Here is a 13502-nt window from a genome sequence, read left to right as displayed (position 1 = left end):
ATAAATCAGAGTTCTTCTAATGTATCAGAGGTGTAATAAAATTCCTCTTGCACGTGCACCTTTTACTGCTGAATAGCTTATTTGTACCCATTAGGCAAATTATGTTGTTATTAAATGACCACTGAGTACCAAAGCAGCAGGAAAGGGAAACCTGCTGTGTTCCCTGAATCTGCGTAATTTGGGCTGAGGCTGGTGCTTCAGGCGCAGGTAGGGGATTCGTTTGCACGGATTTACAGCAGGTCGTGAGAATCCTGCAGTTGAGATCCGCAGGGTGGGATCCGCTCCCTCCCTGGTGCCTCTCCGCTCCCTTCCCTCCCACACGGACACGCTCCCTCGCCAGCCTCCTGGGCCTTTGGGCCCGAGTGGGATTTGGGGCACGAATGTCTAACTGAGGCTGCTCGTGTCCGCTTCAAGTGACAGTGGCACTTGGTGGAAGAGCAGCCGGGATCTGTTGCTCTCATAGGGAAGGAAACGGGAATAACGTCACCAGTGCCGGAAGGGCAAGTACAGAGGCCCAGCAGGGCAAATAACAAAGAAAATCTCTGTGACTTTTTACACTACTTGGAGTGTGTTTTGGGGAAGCAACCCCTGGGTTTAGGCATTTACCAACACATAAAGCAAAACGGCAGGTGAAATGTGCCATGGAAAGTGTGTGTGCTTGAGCGAGGTGGAAGAACGGGGAATCACATCAAGTATTATCTCTGGACTGCAGTGAACAGTAGATTTGGTTTTATAGCCAATGCTGCCTTTTAAAATTTATATTTAAATTCAATCAGTGTACTAGTTATGTCAAGCAGGATTCTAAATCTCAGGAAGCTAATTGCAAAGGTAATGCAAATGATTAATCTTTGACTTCAATTTGTACAAACTTAGACAGTTTCCTTTAGGTTCACCTTTGTATACTGTCCTGATTTGTATTCCCACTAATTATTATCTGATTATTACTGTGTCTGTAGAGGGGAGATGTAGCATCCAGAGGCTCTGAGAACGAGACTGGATCTTCTCTCTCGGAGATGTTGCAGCCCCAGGAGCTCAACCTCCACCCGTGACGGAGGAGCCAGCAGAGTCGGTGCTATCAGCTCCGGCTATAGTCATGGCAGATAGCAGTTGGTGCTATCCGCCCACCAAATAGCAGCTCCCGAGATGAGGGAGGCTGGAGCTGGTGGCTTCTGGCAGCGAGAGGGGGCTCCTGCTCCGATGGAATACTTGGAGCTTTGGGTAAGGCTCCCTGCCCTTGGAGCTGTGGAGCAGCCAGGATCACCCAGAGCTTTGAAGGGGCAAGTGTCAGTGGGAAGCTGCTGCTGGGGCCCCGTCTGCTCATGTGAGTGCCTTTAGGAAGCTCTGCAGCTTGCTGGCGCTCCCGTGCAGGGTCTTGCGGAGAGGCTGCGGAGGCAGGTCTGGCCCAAGGGCTGTTACACCCTGTTCCTCTTCCATGTGGACTCGTGGACACCAGTGATACTGCCAGGAGGGAATGGGAAGGTATCGAGCCTGGCCATGTGGCTCTGGGTATATGGGAGCATGGGGGCCCAGGGAAGTTCTCCTGGATCCTGCAGGTGAGCAAGAAGGATCCGAGGAAGCCTGAACAATCTTGGGTCAAAAACTGGTTGGGTAGCTGGTCTTGACAGCAGCGTTTTAGGTTTCTGTGACCACAGGGCCCTCAGCAAGGACTGCCAGCTTCTTGCTAGGGATAGGATCCATCTTTCCAAGCAGAGCAAGAGGATCTTTACCAACAGACAGGCCAGCCTGGCAATGAGCTCCTCAAACCAGGAATGACGAGGGAGGGGGAGAAGGACCAGTGATCAAATAAGGTAGTGGGCAGGTTCAACAAAGGGTTGCGGGGAGGGTAACGCAAACAGAGGGACCTCTTGATGAACAAAACAGTAATTGCGATTGTGCCCGAGCGCGTGCATGTTAGCAAGGAAGCACCTGTGGGACCACGTGAGGGTAGAGCTCTTGTGTCCCGCGACAGGGAGCAGCCTGAGTGCCCTCGGAGGCACCGGGACACGGAGGGGTCACCTGGTGCCTTTGGGTCAGGCCGAGCAGGGGATGCTGCAGAGGTGTCTGCTGGAGGCTGGTCGGGAGGAAGGAGTGGATGAAGCCGCCTTCGGATACCTGGGTAACGTTCCTGGTTTGCAGTCCCTCATCCTCCTGGGGGACGTGAAGCACCTGTGAGGGAAGCAGCAAACCCTGGGAGGTAAATGGAAGGAGTTGTGGGAGATGGGAGAGATTTATAAAATACGGGAAAGAAAAAATGAGGCAAGAAGGGAAGTTAGTGGGAGAACCGAGAGGTTTAGGATACTCCTACTAGGAAATGAATACTAGGAAAAATTTGAGGGCCAGCTGCTGGTTTTGACTGATAACAAGAAGCAGAGATCGTCTGTTCTGTACTGATCTGTATTAAGGTTTTCTTAAAAAAGATGCCTGTTACAAGTGATGATTGGTGTTAATCTGCATGTCACGGGGTAATCCCCGGAGCTATTTCTAGGTGTTCAAAGGTGGGAAGAATGCTCTTAATGCAGTTCTCATCATGTTTGAATTTATTATGTAATTCTCACTTCTGGTTGTATTGATGTAGTCCAAATTCTGTTGATACCAAAGCCTATTGACAACAAATCAAATATTTAAAATGTTACTTTCAAAAATAGGACTTACGCAATATGATAATCAAATGTCATCTAATTTGCTGCATTATTTTGCATGCTGGGTGAATCAGCTTCTCTTAAATGTACAAAACAATCTTAAATACAGATTCAACCCCCTCTCTATCACCTCCTCTTTTTTCCCTTAAAAGAAAGGGGCAGATGAGGTGGGAGAGAAGACAGGGCGGCCTCTAGACAGTCTCTAGACTAGACAGTCTCTAGACTAGACAGTCTCTAGACTAGACAGTCTCTAGCTGGTTTGGGCTTGCAGGCACGAAGGCTTGAGCATCCCAAGGGAGGAGGGTTTCCTCTTGCGCCCTCTCCTCCAGGTTAGGCACCCTCCTCCTCGCGAACCAGAGCGGGGAAAATGCCCCTCACTTTAAAACTGATGAAACCTCTCCCCACGCCGCGTGTTTATTGTGCATGGCTGCAGCAAGGGCTGCTTTGCCCTCAGAAAGCAGGGCTCAAAACACTGGCATTCACTGAGCGAGGTTTTTATTGACGGTTTAGGCGGCCCCCCCTGGCTTTCCGCGGGAAGGGGTCTGGCGTATGGAGTGTGCAGCTGAGCCTGACAGCACGCGCTGCTGGCCGGTGCGAAATTATCTTCTTGTGCTTTAACTGGAAGCGGTAGTTGGCGTTAATGTCAAGTGGGTTGTGGGTGCTTCGCTCCTGGCCAAACCTTCCTGTAGCCGCCTTGACGTGGGCATGGGAAGTAGGAGAAGATGCAGCTTGGTGGCAGGGAGGCGGGATGGGGCGGTGGAGCCCTGGCACTGGTACCGGTTGGAGGAGAACAGTGGGTCAGGTGTGGGGGCAGAGCCTGCGAGTCTGGGGGCAGTGGGGCGAGATGCCTGTCCGGTTACTTGCTTTAGAGGAGATGGCGGGAAAAACGAGCTCTAAAGCTGCCTTGAAGAGGGTTGTTGCCTTTCCAAAGGCAGGCACGGCAAACTAGGGATGTGAGGAAGTAAGGCTTGCCCAGAATATTTTAACGGAGCTCCCTTGCACATGTGCGTTATGATACAGCTTTAAATTATATGATCTCAGAGCTATATAGTCCCTGAGGACCGTGTAGAAAGGAGACAGGGCTTTGAAAGGCCGCTTTGATTTGTTGTAGAAACTGTTGGTTAGGTGGTGAATGGAGCAAAGTGCTGCAAAAAAAATCAAAAAATGTGAGTTTTGGTTAGGAAGGTGAGTGGTCAGGTTGGTGAATGCAGCTTTGCTAGAGATTTGAAGTGTGATAGAATGGTAGGGAATGTAGAAAAATGAGGTGTAGGGCACTCGGGCACTTACACTGGCCATGGTTTTAATTCAGAAGTCTTCCTTTTCTCCTTCCCTCCTTCCCTTCTTCCCTCCTTCTCTTCCTCCCTTCCTTCCTCGCTTCCCTCCCTCTGTCCCTTTCTCCCTCCTTTCCTCCTTGCCTCCCTCCGTCCCTGGGGCCCGCAGGGCAGCACAGTGGGGTGCCCCATGCCCCGGCAGGGAGCAGCCCCCTGACACCCCCCGGAGTAAGAGGGAAGTGGTGCAGCTGGGCCGGGACTTGGTGCCGCAGCTCGCCCCACGCGCAGCTTTCCGGCGTTGGGCTGGCTCCTGTCTTCTCTGCTCGCTGCAGCAAGGAAGGGCTTTGTGGGACACCGGGCACCTCAGCACCCAGTTAAGCAATGTCAGGCTGGCCGTGGGCAAGGGAGCCCAATTAACGTTGAATGTTTAGGAAAAGTATATAAGGATGCGACTTCTCAAGTGCTTATTTTAAATGTTACGAGTTTCCACTCATCAGCCTGGCACCTGTCTTATTTTAACATTTTATGGGGGGAAGGACGTTAGTGTTTATATATAGCTTGTTGGCTTTTTTTTTCGTTCTTTTTAATGCGTGCTTTCCATAAATTTATCCTGGGAAAATCTGATGCCCCATGTGCAATGAAAACTTTAAACTAGGAAGCGTATTTGCAGTCAGTTTTTCAGTTCCCACTAACTCTTGGTCAATTCTGTTCTGAAAAACTAACCGCCCTGCCAGTTATGTATCTGCCTGCTTCAGGGAGAATACTAAGGATAACTTTCTGCTGACCTGATTCATTTTAAATTATTTTTTGAGAAAGCAATCCCATCTTTGCTCTTTTTAATATGGCTCTGTTCTGACCATGATCCAAAGTAAAATAATTATTGTTTGAGGAGAATAGCTGTGGCTTACCAAGCACCTGGTTTTTCTAGTCTTTTATTTTGAGGTGGGCTAGTGTGAATTAGGATGGCTCGTTCAAATTGGGAAGTTTGGCTGTGTGCAGGTGACTCTTGTGACAGCCAAGCCACGCTTATTTAATTGGACTCATTGCACACGGTGGCATAGCGTGTCCCTGCTGGAGCAGGGGGGTTGGACTGGATGATCTACAGAGATCCCTTCCAACCTCAACCATCCTGTGATTGTGTGATAGCAGGTTGTGGAAACGTTTCTTTACTTCATCCTCGTGCCAGGAGAGAGCAGCCCGACTTTCAGCACTGTTCCTCAGCGCCTGCAGGCTCTGTCAGTGCACGTGGTCCTTGCCGGCTGCCCACGGGGCTTGCCTTCCACCCTGGGCTCAGCCGCCCTGGGGTTGCTCAGATGGTGCTGAGGCTGGAAAGAAACGGAGCTGCAGGAAAGAAAAGATGTGCAGCTGGTCAAAGAAAGAACAGCCTTGTTGCAGAGAAAGAAAAGGGAAAGAAAACTCTTAACTTATTCCCAGTTAGGTCAATTGGTGGGAAATAACCCTTTTAGAAAAGCTAGAGATCTGAAATTTAAATAGCTGACAATTTTGGGCTGGCCGTTTAAAAGAGATAAATCAAAAGATGAGTATAATAAGAGTTCTGTAAATTATCTTCTTTCTTTCTTTCTTTCTTTATTTTTTATGCAGATACCTACGGATAAAACTGGCCTGAAAGGAGCATCTGGGGGAAGCTGGGAAGCTTGGCAGTAGTTGCACCTGAGTAAGTAAGTGATTAGCTGGAAATCATCTTTCTGAATGCTAAAATGGTTGAATGTTTTTTGGCTCCTCCTTGCCTAATTGTAGACTGGAAATTGAGACAAGACGTCGGGTTTTAGCTTAAAAAGACTAGAAATATCAGGGTTAGCTAAGTGAAGTTTTGCCTATAACTTTCACTGCCTTATAGTAGGCTTGCTTTTTACTGCTACCCTCAATATATGCTTAAAGTTACATGTTCATTATGTGCAAGCTTTCTTGCTGTTACAGTGTTTTGCCTTTTTAATTATTTGAGCCTAAACGATGAATTTGAGGGACATCTCTGTCTCTTTATATCACACGGAGACTTGCCAGTTTGCGGTTGTAAGGAGGGACTGAGATTTAGAAGGACCGAAGTCAAGAAGAAGAGGCCAAGTTAAGCCTGAGATCGTGAGAGGATGGGGGCCAGGAAGGGGACCTCGCGGTGGCCTCTTGCAGGTGGTGAATGACGACCTGTTCAGGTGGTTCCCTGTAGAACAGGACCAGGACAGTCTCCTCTTGCCAGCTGGGTCCGGCCATATAGAAGCGCTTCCTGCACTTCGGAAGGACTCGGTGATCTCCAAGCCCACCTTACAAAGATTGCTTAAAAGGCAGGAAAAAAGGGATTCTTTTTTCCAGCAGTTCTGGCAGTCCACCCAAATTGGCCTTTTCTGGCAATCCAAGTACTGTTCTGGTTGCAATAAATTATTTTAGATGTGAGAAAGGTAACTTATTGTATAATTATTTATCATATATATTTGCATACGAAATACATGTAGTTTCAATGAATAGATAAGAACACTGTAGCACTAAACTTATTTCCATTTGTACTGTGTTTTTAATGACCTGCAAAGTTAATTGAGTTTTCTGAAGCAGCTGGCGGGGCTGGGTCTTTCTTCCTGCTGGTGTTTGTGCCATTAAAAGATTTTGTTCTGGAAGGCGTCAGAGGAAAGTGAATATCCTTCCTTGCATTTACAATGAATTCTACAAGCTCTGCATTTCAGCTGAGAATCACTCTCATCTGATCTGAACTTACCAGTGCATTTTATTCCAAGTCTTTGTCATGGTATAATCGTATTCTTGTAGTGAATGAATGAACTTATAAATTGCAGTCTGTCAAACCACGGTGTGGGAAAGTGTGTTTCATTCTGCCACACTGTTTGCCTTGTCTCTCTTTGCAGTGCAACGAGAGGCAGAAAAGTGGTGTCTTTACTTGCTTGTGATACCAGGAGAGTTAAGTGTGTAACCTAAAGATACATGAGGCCATGAATGAAGGCTGTGCACACGTAAGCTTTTAAAAACACTCTACAGGTGAATGGCAGCAGCATTTATAATTACCGTTCCCAAGAAGTGTTGTAGGAGCCTGGGGTGTGCAGGTGGGATGAGTGCCTGTGGAAAGGCCTGAGCCTGAGCCTGAGCCTGAGCCTGAGCCTGAGCTGCTTCCTTGGGCTCGGCGGCTGCCGAGTCCCGCCGTGCGGCAGTGAGCGGGTGGAAGGCCTGCCAGAGCACGGGCCTGGGCTGTGCCTTGAAACCCAGCCTGGCTCAGCAGCCCCTTGTAAATCCAGCAGGGACCTCGGAGAGAAGTTTCTCCCGTGGTTCTTTCAACTTCTGCACTAACACACAGCAAATGTTTTCATTTATTTCCTGTGTTATCAGTCCTGCTCTGCGTATTTGAGTCTATTGCTTTTGACGGTGATGAAAGACAGGTATTTCCTGACCTTTTGTGTTTTAGACCCTACATAAGTTCAGCTGTTCATTTCAAGAATATTTTGCTCTGCTTTGTTCTGGTTTTTCAGTCTGAATGTAGCCCTAGAAATTCCAGGTGCAATTGAAGTCTCTCTGGAGTTGCAGTTTCAATTCTGGGCTTGTTTACATGAGCAAAGACGCTTGCCTGTGCTTAGGAGGGACCTGCATTCAGCTGGGCTGGAGTATACGTGAGCATAGTGGGTCCTGCCTTGAAGCAGGGATCACATCTGTGTTAGGTCTCCTTTTCCTGGAACATTGTCCTTAGTTGTTGTTGTTGGAGGGGGCCAGAAGTTAACAACTACTGAACTAAGAGGTAGAGATAATCCAGTCAAATTGTGTGGTCTCTTTGTTTATGAACACAGGTTTGATCTTTACTATAATTTGGGTGTTTCATCCAATTTATTATTTGTAGTTACTGTATCTTCCACTTTTTTCCCCATTGAGAACTGAATGCAGAACTGAACAGAACTGGAATCAAGTGCCCTGGGCCAAGATTTTCTCGGTGGAGACGGAGCAGAAAAGCGGACGGGTTTTTGCCGGCATCCTGGGGGCTGTTCGGGTGAGGTGTGAGCTCTGAGGAGGTCTCTGTCACAGTGCCGAGCCCCAGAGAGCGCGCTGGCCATGGGGCGCTGTGGGTCGCGCGGCGGCTGTTGGGCCGAGCCCGCCTCCCTAGCGCACAGGCTGAAGTGAAGGCAGCTCCCACCGCCCACACAGCCTGTTCACACTCTCGGAAGGTGCTCTGTAGTTCCCCTTAGCAGTTAATTTCAGGGCAATTGTTGTTATTTTTGTAAATTATATTCTGGGATTATGATAAGTATCACACTATCTGCTGTTCATTAATATAAAAAATTAGTCTGGTATTCCCTAGGGATTTAAAACTTGTTTCTCTACAGTGTTTCTGCCGTGGAAGTGAATTAATGTTGAACTAGACCTCTAGCAACTGAGAATCTACTGAAAACCTAAAAACATTGATGGATGATGTGGCAATTCTAGAAGGTCTTCTAATCTTAACAGAAGTGTTATTTTAGTTGAGAGATTTTATTTTTTTTTTATTTCATGCTTATATAAAATATAATACTGGGGACTATTTGTGGTTGGGAATGTGGCATTTGAGTTATGCAAGGTTTAAATAGGTGAAATTTTAATAGAAAGGAACCAAATGCATTTCTTCAAAGATTTTTTATCTACTAAAATACTTTTTTTTTTCTGAGACAACTAGTAGAGGTTGTCTACTAGTATTCACCCTTTGCTTTCTGTTTCTAGAAGACAACTTACTTTGAGCTGACCTAAAATGTTAATGAAATTATATGTCCTTCTTTCTGTTGCCGGGAGCAATGTGGCACCGCTTTCCAGTGGCGCTTGGCGAGCTGTGTTATCACCTCATCTGAAAGGTACCAAAGTGCCGGGGTTCGCCCCAGCATTCAAATATAGGCACACTGCTGCTTTCCGGGGCTGTAAACCAGGTAATTCATCACTAGTAATTCATCTGGAGATAGATGTTGGCTTTCAAAGAAAAATACGTTATATTGCAAATTCCTTTCGAGGGGGGGTGCTTGTTTTTAGGGATTCCCGGGGAGTGGAGTGATCCTGGGAATGTAATAAATCATATATGTTGCCTCACTGTTTATTTATTTAGTTTTCATTCCCTAGATCTAGCAGCATTGAAACATTCTGTCATAATAAATATAATAAGTGTTATCCCACTTGGAACCGGGCAGAGGGATGGGGACAGACTCTCTCTCTTAGCGGGTGCAGTATTGTGGCTCTGCGTGTGTTCAGAGGGCAGCACGGCCGCAGGAGCCGGCACGCAGCACCAACGGGCTGAGGTTGGGGGCCGCCGTCTGCCCAAGCAGCGAGGCGGGAGAGGCAGGAGGGCCGCAGGGTCCGTGTGCAGCAGCCCTTGTGCCGACAGTGAATTCATACTGGTTTGGGGAGTGAGGAGATGGCCCGTTCCGGGGTGCTTGTTCCGTTTGTTTATGGCTTTTTCATATTTAGGAAGCATCTGTAGTGATCCTTCTTGCAAAACAGCTCATGCAGCAACTGGCAGAACAGAAGCAATTAGTGGCGCAGTCTCGAAGGGAATCTCAAGCTTCCCTTGAAGTGCCGTGGTGATTAAATCCACTACCATGATAACGGTGGCCGCCAAGAACCCCAGTAATCAGTGGGTCACTAATGGGCTTGGTTGCAGCCGTCGATACCCGCGGGTGCCCGTGGTCAGCAACGCGCCCGCGTTTGGTCAGCAGCACGGGAAGCCGGAGCCGCGGAACTGGAGCGGCTCCGTGGAGAGCACCTAAACCCTAAAACAAGTGTCCCACTGTGCCGGAATACAAATGGGCTCTCTGTGGCAGGGGACAGCAAAGGCATTTGGCAGGGAGGGATTGGAGAGCTTCTGGCGTAATGTAATTGAATTGGCCATTTCTTTAAAGATACAGCAAATGGTTTGTTGCAGCATTCGTCATCATAAGGGGGGCCGGACAGCTTGCCAAGCATATGATATTCATAATAAAAAAATCAAATGCTGCCGCTTGCACTTAAACAGGAATCATGTTATCATGTTTGTAAAAGCTCTGGAAATGAATAGGAATGTTCCTGGTGGCGCTGGTGCGTTAGCAATCCAAGTAAGTTTGTAATTAAAGGGGGGAAAGCAGAGTGCCGGGGGTGGAAACTCCCCCAGGGATTCGGCTGGTGAGCGACACGGGGGCCCTCGGCCTTGAGAGGGCTGTGGGTGTCTGGCAGGAGCGGGGCCCACTCTCCTCTGACCTCTCTTGCTCCCCAAGGGGCAGATAGACTTGCGAGATGCTGGTCTTTCCCTTTTAAGAAAACAAAGAAGGAGTAACAGAGAGGAAGGACGTAAGAAGTGCTTAAAAAGAGACAAAACCTAAACCCAAGTCTGGCTGGTTTTTGCTAGAATCAGTCACATTGTGGCAGAACAAGAAGATGCAACAGGCTGCTGTGCATCCGAACGCCACACGAAGTGCTCGGTGCTGGGATCCTGGCAAAGCCCTCGCAGTGACATGCAGGGCACAGACTGTGCGGCGGCGGCGGCGGCGGGGCCCTGGGCTCCCCGCGAGTAGCTGCTGGCTCGTCGCTTCGGGCCCTTCGGGAGACCGGCGTTTGATTTCCTGCACCGCTGCACCCCTGATAGGCTTGGAAATGGGAATCCGAGTAATTAGGCTGGCTGTGCAGATCCCAGCAAGCCAGCCAAGGAAGCGGGGAGGGCTCAGGGAGCCGCTTGGAATCCTGAAACATATCCGCTCTTTCTGTGAAGAAAGAGGTGAACTAGAGTGTGATGCTCACCGCTTAGATTGAAAATATATGATAAAAATAATTGAATTAGGCTTCCTCCTATCAGAGCGCGTTAAAATCAGTAATAAAATGCAGTAGTGTTGTGTTGAAGAGGAGCACTTTTTCCTTATACGTAATGGATGTCGGGAGGGGGAAGCTGGGCGCGAGCCCCGTACGTAACGCGGGGCTCCGCACTCCTCCTGGCCCACCCAGGCCCTTTCCTCTCTTTGGCCCGGCAGAGCCTTCCACAGGCCAGCGGCTCTTCCTCGGCAGAAGCCTGCCCTGTTAGTCACTCGTTTGCTATTAAAACAAATAAATCAAACCCCGCCCTCAGTTTATTCCTGTTTAGTTTCCATACCTGATGGGAAAAGGCCGCCTTTCTGCTTTCATGCAAGTTTCTGCCTTTAGCTATTTGTAGGTTATTACCCTGCTTTGTTTCAGCTGTCATGTAACCACCTATACAGGTTTCTCTCTCCGTTTTTACTCAACCAGCAGCAATTTTTTTGCCAATTTTTGCCATTGAGAGAATCTCCTTCATTTAACTGGACCCAACATTATTGAAAAAAAATCTTTTTTATTCTGCTAGCATGGTTTTCATAGATGCTGTCTCAAAATGTTCCTTTAAAAAAAACCAATCTCTCAGGTAGCTTGCTGCCATTGATATCCCCTACTTCATTTATGGCTCAGTACAATTTTTCCATTCCTTTCAATAGGTGTGTGTGTGTGTATATTTAATATTTTGCACTTTCCCAGGGACCTTCTCCTGGTTCCTTTCCATGTTTCCTTTTCACTGTGTTGCATCTTCAGCCCTCCTTGTCTCTGCAAGTCCTCCCCGTCGGTGCAGGCACCGTTCAGCATCAGAGCTCTGCACCCTGGGGCTTTGTGTGCGCAGCCGGGAGGAGGAAAGCAGCGGATTCCGACGTCAGAGATGCTGACGTGCTTGGAAGCCAGAGGTGCAGGCCAGCGTTTCTCATACATGCTTAAGTATTTGTCTGCTTCTGCCAAAGCCTCTCCTATGTCCTGCCCTTAAAACACTCGCTGCATTTGCAAGAAAACCCAGCAGCTGTTGAGTCCGGTTGCAGTTGCTGGAAACTCTGTTGAGCCGTTCCTGAACATCCTTGTTCGGAAGCCAATACCATCCTTTTCTTCTTCTCTTTTTTCCTACCCCAGGTCTCTCAGTGCTTCTAGAAGTTACTTTTCTTGTTCTGTTGTTCATTAATTCATTCAGTTCATTATTTCACATCACGAAATTATAAGCACAGTAATAAGGAATAGCAACGTGGTATCTTTTTTGTCTTCATCTGTGCAAGGCCGTAATAGTCAGAGCTCCTTCAGAAGGTCTCGTTCGTGTTGCACCCCAAGGTGCAGCCGTCACTGCTGCTGAACAGTTCTTTACCTAAGCCTGCAGTCCTGTGATGTGGCGAGAAGGGGATGATGGTGTTTTCATCTCTGATTACAAGACTAAAGGTGTATTTATGATTACAAGATTAAAGGTGTATGGATATATGGAATGGGTGGTACCTTTACTGGAATTAGTGCAGAGGTCTGGTACTCACGCTGGAAGGCCGGAGTTCCGAGTATTTGGATGTGCTCAGGACAGAGACGGAGAGTTAACTGAAGGTGCCATATGGAGGAGCTCGTCTTCTTGGCAGGAAACAGAGCAAACCCAATCTCTTTTGCTACACAGAGACAAAAATTGCGAACTGATCATCATCCAGTAGTAGGCACGTGAAGATTTATGATATTATACGGCACCTTTGTTTGGAAAATACGGAAATAAAAAAGATCTGCTGGATATAAACTGAGGCTGGAAAAATGCAGCCAGGAAACCGATTTTGTTATTTCCTCACTATTCATAGCTGCTTTAGAGTTGAGAAATTGAGATGATGCAGCCTCCGTTAGCTGCAGCTTTCCGTCTAGTTCTGATGCACTTCCAAAACACAGGCATTTTAGCCAGTGTTTCAAAGTTACGTTTAGGGGGTGTTCGTAATGCGCGTTGTGTGTTTGTAATGTGCATTGTGTGTTTGCGCTCCAAACCTTGTGTGACCCAGGAAATCCAGGGAGATGCTTCTATCCTGGGCTCTTTTGGTCATCATATTGATGCAGGTCCTCAGTTATGGTTTCACACATAAGCAGATAGTTAACTGAGATGATGGCCCTGTGTTTCGCTAGGGCGTCTGCAGGCCAGCAGCTGCTGCACAAGCAAGAGAAGGTTTGGTGCTGTGCCCCGCTCCAGAGCTCCCCTCTGCGATGCCTTGGCCTGGCAGCCGGAGCCGCCTCGCTGAGAGGCCGACATCCTGGCCGATACGCAGGGCTTACCTGAGTGCTTGGCACTGGGGCTCTGTGTACAGAATTTGGAAAAAATTCCCACTTTGTGGGTTTTGTATTTTTTCCTTTGACCTTTATAAACTGCTGTGGAATTGGCCGGCAGGCTCATCCACACTAAATGCAGCATTTTATTCATGGCAACAGTCTTACAGAGGAAGAAATCCCCTTGAGTTTGGGAGAAAGGAGAAGTGAAGGAATCTCAGCTTTTCTGGATGGAGGAATTGCTGAATGTGAGGCAGTGCAAATGGGGCTGGCCTGGGCAGAGCTCCAACCCCACGTACAGGTTCTTGTGTCCATCCTCAGGGCCCCGCAACGCTCCGTGCGCCGTGTTTTGACAGCTGCCATTCAGCCAGCCCTACAGCAGTGCATTTAGATGGGCCCCAGCAACCAGGCAGTGTGTCACGCAGATAACATTTCCTGTACCTGTCAGACTGTTAAATGCTATTAAATATTTCCCATTCCACTGTATAAATAACCTTCCATGTTACAAATTCGAAGCAGTGGAAGCAGCTCACATATTTCGGCGCCACACTGCGCTGTTTGTTTT

General features: G+C 48.0%; 1 protein-coding gene across 2 annotated transcripts in view; it reads left to right on the top strand.

Annotated features, from left to right (window-relative positions):
* The first annotated feature begins 5518 nt into the window (after positions 1-5518).
* The window catches only part of TBL1X (transducin beta like 1 X-linked), a 136563-nt gene continuing 128579 nt past the window's right edge, over positions 5519-13502 (top strand). The window contains exon 1 of one of the 2 annotated variants that reach the window (XM_026047159.1): positions 5519-5585. The gene's annotated coding sequence lies outside the window, so the exon portion shown is untranslated. Of the gene's footprint in view, positions 5590-13502 lie in introns of both variants that reach the window. The other variant, XM_026047150.1, reaches the window with a different exon arrangement.

The sequence above is a fragment of the Nothoprocta perdicaria genome, unplaced genomic scaffold (assembly GCF_003342845.1).
Source record: "Nothoprocta perdicaria isolate Ctin4 unplaced genomic scaffold, notPer1 scaffold_109, whole genome shotgun sequence".
Taxonomy (NCBI): domain Eukaryota; kingdom Metazoa; phylum Chordata; class Aves; order Tinamiformes; family Tinamidae; genus Nothoprocta; species Nothoprocta perdicaria.
This window is presented reverse-complemented; position numbering and strand designations above follow the sequence as displayed.